Genomic DNA, 11,395 nt, shown 5'->3' with positions numbered 1-11,395 from the left:
CCATCCAGACTAATTGCCTCCGGCATTGTTAAGGAGATAATGAAGGGGGTAGGGCATTAAAGTTTGCTGAATGGTAGTTGATAATCCCAGGGCAAGTTGAACTAAAATCCTCATTTCAATCAAGTAGGGCAGACCACAATAGAATTGCAGTTGAATCACTCCCAGGAACTAGATTATTGTTTTGTTCTAGGTATAGTTAGCAAGAATTGGCAAACCTCTGCTAGCCCAGATTAGCATAGTGGGCATTTACTGAGGATGGGCTGGACCTTGAGCCTAGGGTGTGTGGAAGAGAATGTGTACTACAAGTATTTTACCCTCTACCCTCCTGTGGTCCACAGCCCCAGGAACTCTGGCAGGGCTCTGTGAGGGCCCAAGTGCTCAGAGTCCAGGAGTGCAGTGATGGTCCAGAGGAGGTGGCTACTGCTTTAGACCCAACGTGTTTCAGATGGCCTCAGGTGTACCTTGGCCACTGAGCCGCCAGATTTTTCTTTTTCATTTGTAATGACCATAAAGGTCAGCTGTTTAATTTTAAGAATACATATTCAGATCCTTCACTTCCTTGTGTTGTGTCTGTCTGTCATTTTTTCTTCACCGACATATTGGAACCCTGTTTCTCACTTGGGTTGAGGGGCCAAAGATGGCCGACCTGTGGCACTCAGTCATATGGGAACATCTTGTCACTAGAGGAGCTGCTGAAACTGAGCATTCAGCAGCTCTGACTGAACAGATCTATATTATCTCACCATGTCTTACTGCTCACCTTGTGAGCTGAAACACATCCATCTATGCTTCTTTTACTCTGGCAAAACTCTTGTCTCTCTTTACACCTTTTTCCATGAAAGAACCAGGGCACATACCCAGAGTTCTGCCAGCCAGGGTAGAGACGAGATGACTGGTCATGTAGCTCTCTAGGTCCTACAGAATATGGTCTAATCCACCAAGGTCTTTAGAGTCATGTTATGAAATCAGACCACTTATCATTGTTGACTTACAAATGAAGAAAAAGAAGGTTTGGGTGGCTAACTTACAAAAGTTACAAGAAAATAGCATCAAGGAAAAAAATCCATTACCCATCCAGAAATATAAACTCAATTTAAATGGAATGAAGTTCCCTTCTGTGTACCACAGGCACATTGGGCCACAGAGTGAAAGTTGCCCAACTTTAAATTTGGTTTTTTTTTTTTTTTTTTAAGATTTACTTTTAGGGCTGGTGAGATGGCTCAGCGGGTAAGAGCACTGACTGCTCTTCTAAAGGTCGTGAGTTCAAATCCCAGCAACCACATGGTGGCTCACAACCACCCATAATGAAATCTGACACCCTCTCCTATGTACTCATTTATAATAAATAAATAAATAAATAAATCTTTTTAAAAAAAGATTTACTTTTATTTTTGTAATTATATGTATGCATGTATGTCTGTGTTGCAGTATGTACATATGCATGCAGTTGCCTGAAGAGGCCACAAGAGGGCATCAAGTGATTGGAAGCTGTAATCTGCTCAGTTTGGGTGTGGGAACTCAGGTGCTCTGCAAGAGCAGTACAAGCTCTTGACCACTGAGCCATCTATCCAGCCCCCACCTCCATATCTTTAAATGTATTTTTCCTTCTGAGTTTTGCACTCTAAATCATACTCTCTTGATACAGATGTCCCACCTTCTACCTCATCCTTGTGAACATCTACTCTCCATGCCGAAAGTGGTCTCTTGCAGATATGATTAAGAAAATAGCTAGGCACAGTGGCATACAACTTTAATCCCAGCACTTGGGAGGCAGAGACAGGCGGATCCTTGTGAATTCCAGGTCAGCCAGGACTACAAAGTGAGACTTTGTCTTGGAGAAGAAGAAAAAAAGAAAGGAAGAAAGAGAGAGGTGGAGAAAGAAAGGGAAAGAGGGGCGGGAGAGATAAAGAATCAGTCTATTGGGGACTGAATTGAGTACTCTCCAAATTCTCATGTTGAAGTCCTAGCCACACAGCATCTCAGAATATAACAATATCTGTAGAGGAGACTTTAAACGAGAGTAATACGCTAAAATGATGTCAAGAGATCACCCCCAACCAATGATTCGTATCCTCATTCTACCAGAAAGTGGTGGCAAAGACCCACAGAAAGTGATATCAATGGAGAGACGGGGAAAAAAATGACATCCCCTGCCAAGGAGACCTCTGAAGACATAGACCATGTTGATACCTGTCCCCAGACATTGAGCCTCCCAAGCTGCAGAAAAAGAAAAAAATAAAATAAAATAAAATAAGATTAGACACATTTCCTTTGTTTGCACTGGGCATGCACTATTTCAGAGCATCTCTAGAAGGCCAGTTCAGAGCCTGACATGGAAAGCTTGTCCAAGGTTATGATGAAGGTCCAACAGAGTCACAAAGGTCTTATGAGAGGAGGTCTAGGTGGCAGGGCAGAGGTCAATAAGGAGAGAAGCTACCATGTTGCTGCCTTTGGAAAAACCTGGAGTCCATGATCTGGGCCTCTTCACAGATGGATTCCAGAACACACATGGGGGGGAGATGGATTCGATTTAGAATCTCCATAAGGGGCACAGACCTATCAACACACTGGCTTTAACTCAAGGGCAGTGAATGAGCTCCAGCTTTCCACCCCCAAGGCCAGAAGACAAGACTCCTTTTAAGACTGTGGCAATTTGTTGCAGCATGCCCAGGAAGGAATGCAAACGCTGTATTGCTACTTCTCTGTTTGTTATGTCTGTGCATTCTTTTCCATCCTCCATCCCTAGCCTCTCCTCATCCACTTCCTAAATATGCATATTTAATCTCATCTGGGTTATTGGAATAGCTTCCAAATTGATTACTTTCAGTCTCTTCTATCTTCCAAACTATCTGCCAAAGTGATTTTTCTAATATACAGCACAATCAGGTCAGCCTTCTAATTAATTAAATACTTTCTGGCCCGGGCCAGTTACAAAAGACATGACAAAAGAGCCCTCCATGGGCTCTCTGCAGCCCCCTGCAGCCTGTGGTAAATGTCAATCTAGACTTCCTCGCTGCACTCTCCTCAGGTCTGTGTATCTCTCCTCGACACCTAAAACTGTATGCTTCAGCCCCATGCTAAGCCCTCAGGACTCCTCACGCACATCACGCTTGGCTGTGCTGCCCTTTCTGCCTACTTCATGTCTCACAAGTCATTGCAGATCCCCTCCTTGGCAAAGTAATCTCATCCTTGTCACCAGCTGTTTAAGTTGCCCACCCCCTGTCTTCTTAGGACACTGTTTGTTTCTCCTTAGATATCCTGGAGACAGCACTCCCTGCTGTCCTTGTGTCTTCACTAGCTGAATTTTCCTTCTTCTCTTCATCCAAGCCAGGATTCTTCCTCTCAACCAGCTTCCTGATGCTCACATGTTACCTGATGTCATTTGGGGGAAAGGGAGGTAGATTTTCATGTACTCATCCACACAGATACTCACTTGGCAATCACTCTTGGCAGAACAACATGGCATACACAAACATACCTATATGCACACACACATGCACACACAACTGACTTGCTGTCTACCATCTAGAATGGCATAGTCAGGCAGACGTGTGGTAAGATGTTAGTGAAATGACCAGCAGTAGTAATGCCTAAGTAGACTGCCAATCATAAGCTCCAGAGACCAAAAGATGACTTCATACCTAGAGAAACAATAGGGAGGTTCTGAGGGTGGCAGTTCTCTAAAAGCATTGTGGGAGGTACCTGAGACTGAGAAGCCCTATATCAATGAGTCCCTCTGCTATAATGTGGTGACTCTGTACACACCTAGTGGCCTCATCAAACCGTAAGCATACCTTGGGAAGATAAGTACCTCACTCTTGGGAGTTGAGATCTCATAATATATTGAACATGGCAGGTGGCAGGGCTGTATGTATACTATTAGGAATCAGGAAAAAAAACCAGCCGATCTGGTTGGTTATTATCTGTGAGTCACTATGAATGGCTGGGGAAGCATTTTTATCATTAGGCACGGAGTCTCTGATAATTTTATGTAATACAAATCCAGGGGCTGATCACTGTCATGACTAATAGGATAGATGTTTCTTTTCAAGGTCAACTCTTGCTCAAATAAAAGAAAAATGATTCTCTTCCTTGACCCTGATAATGGGTAAATAGGAGCAGATTTACATGGATGGAAATAAGTGATTCAGAGGACTTTCTCCCATAAATAACAAAAAAGTGGATTAGGACTGACTTGTCTCCAAGCAACATATATAAATGCAATCACAGAACCCTGACTTAAGTATAGAAAATAGATGATCAAGAGATTCACTTAAAATTATTCATGGCTGTCTTTTCACTATTTCAATAGATTTTTAAAAGCTTCCTCCTTGCCAGACATTCCATTGTAAACCTTTACCAATAAGGATAGTGGGCCAAGCTACTTCTATGGCCAAATTATAAATGAATGTTAGTGGGTCTCTCAAAATTGATGTAGTTTAAAGAGTATGAGATCATTAAAAAAAAAAAAGAGGAAGAAAGGGGATGGAGTAGAAAAAGGAAAGGAGGAGGGGATAAATGTCCAGTAAGGAAAGAAAAGAGGGAGGGAGGGAGAGAGGGAGGGAGCAACAGGGGGAGAAGGAAAAAGAAGGAAAGAAGGAAGGAAAGGAGGAAAGAAGGATTATAAAGATAAGATTAAAAGGCTTTATAATTCAAATGTAGATAAGGTAGTAATAAATAAGTTAATGAATGGTAAATTATGTGTGGAATGAATTAAAATCTTTTAAAAACCCAAATCATATGTAAATGTGAATGACAGATACCAGATCTAATGCTACGACTAGGGACCTCATACACAGAGCATGGACCAGAGAGAGTTGAGTGAATTAGATGTCCTTCAAATTACATAGAAAATTAATTTAGGGAAAAATACAATAAAAAAGACAAGTGACTCAAAGTGCATTTTAATGTCTTTAATAAAGTCACAAATGAAACAAAAATACTCATCTGAGAAAACAAAGTCTTTCAATATTAATTGCAAAAGGAGGAAGAATATGTATGCACAACATTGCCTGAGTGTCTTTAACGTGGCATGACAATTAGGCACTAATGAGAGATATTTAAAATGAGAGATTGCTTTTAAAGTTAGAAACAATGACCTTCTGATGACCTTGCAGCTATGTGTATATTTAACTGCTTTGTGTCTCTGTACAAGATCGCTTTTTTCTACAAAATGGACATAATAACAAGGTCATCTGAGGAAGCTGTGTTCATTCAATAAGACAACTCAGGGAATTTTTGGCCAAACGTCTAACACACTGGATGCACGTAAACGATCAGTAATTATTGTAACCACATTACCATGCTGTTCCTCTCTGCAATGGTCACATTTGTGTTGAAGGTTCCAGTTTGAGACTGAAGTTGACAGTCTGCTGAGGGAGTTTTGTAATGTTAACAATGCCACCAGAAGAGCTGAACCCTGGTCCCAGCGCCACCACTTGGCAGACTTGTGGCCTTGAACAAACCTTTCAGGCAATTTGATCAATTGTAAAATGAGAAGAATCACTTGAGTTCTGCCCCAGTGCTAGCGAGCACCTTGTGAGGCTGCTGTTGATTTGTTTGGGCTTGGTTTCTCTCTGTAGTGGAGATTGAACCCGGGGCTTCACTTGTGCTGGATAAGTGGGTGGGCAGTAAGCAGCTACCCCTCTGGTAACTCCGCCCTTCTGCCTTCCTTTTGAAGCAGGCTGTCCTCCTGTCTCAGAACCCCAAGTAGCTGAGATTACAAGTGTACGCTACCAAGTCTGATTTGTTTCATCTTTTACTTCTTTGATAGAAAGATTTATTTGTATGTAAAAGCCTGCCGGTGGTATTGCTGGGGATGGGTCCCATTAAGTAGAAAGGAATATAGTAATGCTCCAGCTTTACTAGGTCAGGCTGCAAGGTGCCAGATCACACATCAAAACATTCACTTGATCTCATCACACATCACAGATCACACTACACATAGCCTTCAACTTCACGATGGTGTTTACCTCTATCAATGAGAAGCAGGTAGGAAGCTAATACCAAACCCAGCCTGGCTTTCCTGATGAGCCACAGCACTAGTTGTTCTTGTTGAGAGTTTTTTGATTGATTGTGCTTGTTTTTATTTTTGGAGGCAAGGACTCAACTAGCCCAGGCTAGCCTGAACTCAACATAGTAGCAGTATCTTTGAACTCCTAATCCTCCTGTCTCTACCACTCAGATTCTAGGATTACAGTCAGGGGCAGCCACACTCGCTCGGTTTAGTCATTCTTGATCTATAGAACCTCTAATAATAATATTTTTGTGTAGATTGGAAAGTGCAGGTTAGATACAAGGCTCAAACCCAGGCTCCATAGCACACAGCACTGTGTTTTTTCATTTATTTTCTAAATAGGCATATTACATAACCAAATTCTGTATCTATATTTAAATTCATTTAAAGCCTAGAAAAAAGATATAATACTGTTTTTCTGCATTTTGTAAATTTCTATTTTTTGTAAACTTCTGTTTTGTGCCCACTAAATGAGTGAAATTATTTTAAATGTTCTTGGCAATCCAAGAGGGACCTGGGGCTCTGCTCACGAGTCATCTTCAGACATTTGTGAGAGAATCCAGCTTTTCGTGATGCTCCAGACTAAGAAAAAGAACTCAGGTTTGAAATGATGACAGTGAATGAGAAGTTTAAATTTATATCCCTGTGTTTAGCTCAGAAATTTAATCTCAAAACACTAGGTTACAAATGTTATGGTTAGAAAGTTCATTCTAATGAAACCTCCCCAGTAAGAGGAACTTCTCTAAGTCAGACCACAGAAAACTTGAACTAAGATACAATGTTACAAGGCTGCACTGGTAAACTCAGAGGTACTGCAGCTTTAAGAGCTCAGGTGCACCTTATCAAGAGCTGTCCTGACTCTCAGTAAAACCAGTTTGACCATTAATAACATGCTGCAAATTAATATAACAATACCTCTTTGATTTATCTGCACTAAGCTCTAGCTATAGAATTTCTCCTGGTGAAGCGCTAGGTTTTTTTTTTTTTTTTTTTTTTTTTTTTTTTAAAAAAAACCTAAGGCTCCTTCTTCGGCTGTTCTGGCATTGATTCACAGCAGCAGAGTGCTAGCATTACACAGCAAAAAGGAAAGCAGCATGCTGGTGTGAGCCGACAGCTAAAGCTCGGCCCCAGAAAACATGACTTTTCTACAGAGAAAAATTTCAAGCTGATTAAGTTCACATCTATGAAGATGAAATATTTTAAGATTTATGAAGACTACTTCAAACTAACTTGATAAAGGTAGAAACTGGCAGAAATATCATGTAATATAATATTCAATGTAGAAAGTATTTGGTAAGAGAAGTAAGCATACTCTAGGGGACTTAATGCCAGAAAAGAGACACTGTACCAGATGGATTTGTTTTCATTAAAAATAGCAGCAGCATATACATACAACCCAATTGTTCTGATTAAAAAAAAAAAACACCTTTCTCTCCTGGGGATATTTTTACATTCCTTCCAAAAAATAAAACAAATAAACAAGCCTGGCCTGCTTATAAACTTTGACATCTGAGATTCAATGAGAAATAAGTGAGTGGTCTGGTTTCTTTTTTTTCAACTCGGTCTCCTTCCCAGCAGATTCTGTTCTGGGCCTCTTAGATCAACTACCCCTTTAACAAGTACCAGAGGAAAGTCATAGATAGTTATTTATTATAGGTTCTAGAAGAAGATCCCAGGCAACATCACAGGGCCCACATCGCAGCAGGCTGCTAGGATCTCATCATAGGCAGAAGCACCCTACCCACTGGGCAATGTGTTCCCTCCCTCTATCCCTCCTTCCCTTCCTTTCTTCCTTGCAGAGCTTTTTTGGCTACCACTCTTCATTTGTGTGTGTGTGTGTGTGTGTGTGTGTGTGTGTGTATAAAATCTTAAAAGAAAAGTGTAAGGAAGTAAAAAAAAAAGGAAGAAAAATAGGATCCATATAGATCTTCATTTTTGACTCAATAAATGAACCTCTTGTGCAAATATTGTATTTCCATTTTCAATCAAGAGCTGTCCTGACTCTTGGTAAAGCCAGCTTAACTATTAAAAACATCCTGCAAATTAATATAATATTACCTCTCCAATTCATCTGCACTCAGCTCTAACTATGGAGTAACTCCTGGAGAAACTGTAGCGTTTTTTAAAACCTAAGTCTCCTTCGGGCTTTTCTGGCATTGATTCACAGCAGCAGACCCTCAAATTCCTTACAGTGCTTTCCGTTAACTCAAGTTAGCAGTCACATCTCACCTACTGAAGGAATTAGAAATAGAAAAAAAAATGTTCTTCCATTCTCCAAAAAGTAATTCAAAACAGACAGTATCTTATGCAACAATTCAGAGATAATTTCATTAAGATTCTTATATCTGAATCATATATATAACTTCCTTCTTTGGAATAAACCACAAAAGTACTGTCGTAAATTCAATGCCAGCCCCACAGTGTGGTAAAGTCAGCTGCCCTTTCTCACTCATTTCCTCTGTTGCTAGTATGTTACAGTTCTATAGCTATAATGTCACCAAGGAGAGGAAATGTGCACACCATTTCTCTCTATCAAAAATATTAAGGAAGTAAATTTTCTTCAAAAACTCAGAAGAGAAAAGGAGAAAAAAGAATTGCTGCCATAGCCCTTTTAAATAATAGTAATAATAATCATAGTAATATTTTTAAAAAGACTTTTAAAAGGTTTACCCTTCAAGTCACCTTCAGGACAAATATGGAAATGAAAGAACAAAGTATAGAATGAAAGGCTGCAGAAAAGTGCGGTAGGACTGAAGCCCTAATTTTTAAACCATTAGCACATTTTCCCCTTAACAAAGGAACTTATAAGTCCCTGCATCATCCCTTAAGGCCCAGATTAATCAACAGTTCAGGTGACATTGCAGCTAAGATGTTAAGCTATCAGCACCAGGTTTAGCCTAAGCCATTGGCCATGACTTTGTTTGCAAGCAGGACTTTTCCCTTTCTGCAACTGGTTGGATGTTCAACAATTTTCGAGCTGGTTTAGACACGAGGCAAAACAGGCTGATTGTGAAATTAAACGCATGCTTCCTTGTAAATGTCTCTGCAGAGTCATCTCCTTGCCAAAGCCCCGCAGAAAACTCGCAGCTGAAGCCTGCTAGCTATCACTGCAGGGAGCTGTTCCTAGGAGTGTGCAGCAAGATACAGCTGGCAGCTTTCTACATCTTAGTAAAAGCAGGCAGCCATGCAGAGCTCAAGGATAAATGCCGCAGAGTTAGGATGCAGCAACATCTACATGGCATCCTGCTGAGGTCCCACCCTGCTAGCCCACACCTGACAGGACCACGAAGTTTTCATTTTCATTTACTTTTCCATAGGAAATCGATTATTTTGGGGGGTTTACAGTATTTACAAGTTAGTCCTCCACTTCGTGGAACGCCATCCTTATTGACTTGAGTCTGGGCTCTCTCTGCTTGAACAGTAAGCAACATTCAGCAGACCAGATGGGCCTCCTGCCCAGCCCCCTCACCCTCCACCCCCGCAGCCCGCAATGCTGCAGTTTTCACATTCGAGAACCAAAAGTAACTCCTTAAACGAGCTCTTTCCCTTTTAAAAAGAACTCGCTTCTGCCTTAAAATGTATGGGCTGGCAGCTTATAAAACTACAAAATCAACGCCTCAGAAAGGAAGGCGTCTGTGATTACTTACTGATTAATACAACTCCGTCACATAATGAAGCAGAGATTAGAGAATATTGCCAGAAAAGGTATATCAGTCTGCTGCCTCTGCTTCCAAGCACTGGTTTATTCTGGCCCACAGCAAGCATTTCACAACGCCCACTCCTTCCTGTGACCCCTGCTCGGGCATTAGAACTGCAGTCCATCCCTTACTTTTTCTATCAGGACTCTGAACTTTTTCACTCTGAATCTTCACGAACTGTAATCCAAAATAGAAGGGCATTTTCAGTTCAAAGTACACACCCAAAGGAAACCCTCTGTAGAATGTTTGTTTAAATAAATATACTTAAAGGACGGTGGCTCCATTCCAAATCAGTCATCAAAATTTACATAAGGAAATACAATGCATTTTTAAATGGGGGTGGGGGGACCACCTAGCTTATTCAAGCATGGGATGAGTCTGTCCAGTTACCTTTCAATTAATTTAAAACTAATTCAGTTGCCCTGTCAGTTGTAACAGTACATGTACGTAAGTAGTACGCAGACAGAAAGATGACTATGCAACTTTCAAAGTTAACATAACACGCTATCTCCCTGGATTTTTCATCTCGCACTTCCCCTTCCCAATGAGTAGTTGACCTTCAAATTTCAGGCCTTGTGTCTCCTTCTCCTCCTTTTCTAGCATCCATCATTTGCTGGTAAAGTCAAACGGGGTTTCAAGCCTCTATTTTCCCTAACTGAGTTTAATGGATTTTAGTTGTTTTCAAAATCTGCAGTCTGTTCATTGTGCCAACTCTGCACTGCATAGAAGTCTTAGCGTGGGATTTCCAGCTTGTTTCCTACAAACAAACAGTCGCTACAAACAGGTTTAATAGTATTCACTGGGGGAGCTGAGCCAGAAGTGACCCTCTCTGGGCTCTGGTAGGCTGCGAATCCAGCAGCATCCCTTGGGCTCGCCTGGGCGCTGTCCTTGGTGCTGCCTGATCCTTGGGCGTCGCAGCGCCTTACCTGCTGGAAGCTGTAGACGTCCCCCAACCATTAAGCAGACTGCTGGAGTGCCACTTCCCACTTTTAACACAAATGACTACCCCAGCCTGTCCCCTTTGTCCCCTTTCCGGGGGTTTCCGGCTGGCCGTTCCTCAAAAACTCTCTCTTTCTTCTTTTCTTCTGGATAACTCTCAGCACATCTCTTGCTGCTTTAAGACAAGGAGTAGGGGGAGGAGAGGGAGGACAAGGAAGGTAAGGATGGGTGCGGGAATTAAAAAGAGAGTCGTGGGTAACGAGGGTGAAAGACAAGGCTGCAAAGAAAAAAGTCCTAGGGGAAAGGGCTTCAAGGGAAATGCCGGGTGAGAAGAACTTAAAAAAACAAAAAAATAAAAAACAAAAAGAAGAAGAAGTAGAGGGAGAAGGGCCGCGTGGAGAGGTGGGAGGGGTGTGTGTGGTAAAGAACAGCAAACCCAAAGGCCAAAAGTAAGGAAGAAAGAGACTAAGAGGTAGGGGGGTCAAAGGAAAGCCAGGCCGGCCGGAGAAGAGCTGCCCAAAGGGCCGAGAGTAGGAGACAAAGAAAGGGCGCTGAGAAAGGGCACTTGCTTCAAAGCTGTGAACCTCAAACTGCAGGTGAAAAAGCAGAGAAGGGCAATCTACCGGGTGACAAGTGGTCTGGAACTCAAGGGGAGGCTAGGAAAAGGCCGGCCCGGCGACACCCAAGTGTGGGGTCCAGTGTGGCGTGGGCCCACGTGGAGCTTGGAGCGGCCGCTGAATCA

This window comes from Mastomys coucha, unplaced genomic scaffold (assembly GCF_008632895.1).
Source record: "Mastomys coucha isolate ucsf_1 unplaced genomic scaffold, UCSF_Mcou_1 pScaffold9, whole genome shotgun sequence".
In the NCBI taxonomy this organism is placed as follows: Eukaryota; Metazoa; Chordata; class Mammalia; order Rodentia; family Muridae; genus Mastomys; species Mastomys coucha.
The sequence above is the reverse complement of the archived record's forward strand: the minus strand, read 5'-3'. Positions refer to the sequence as shown.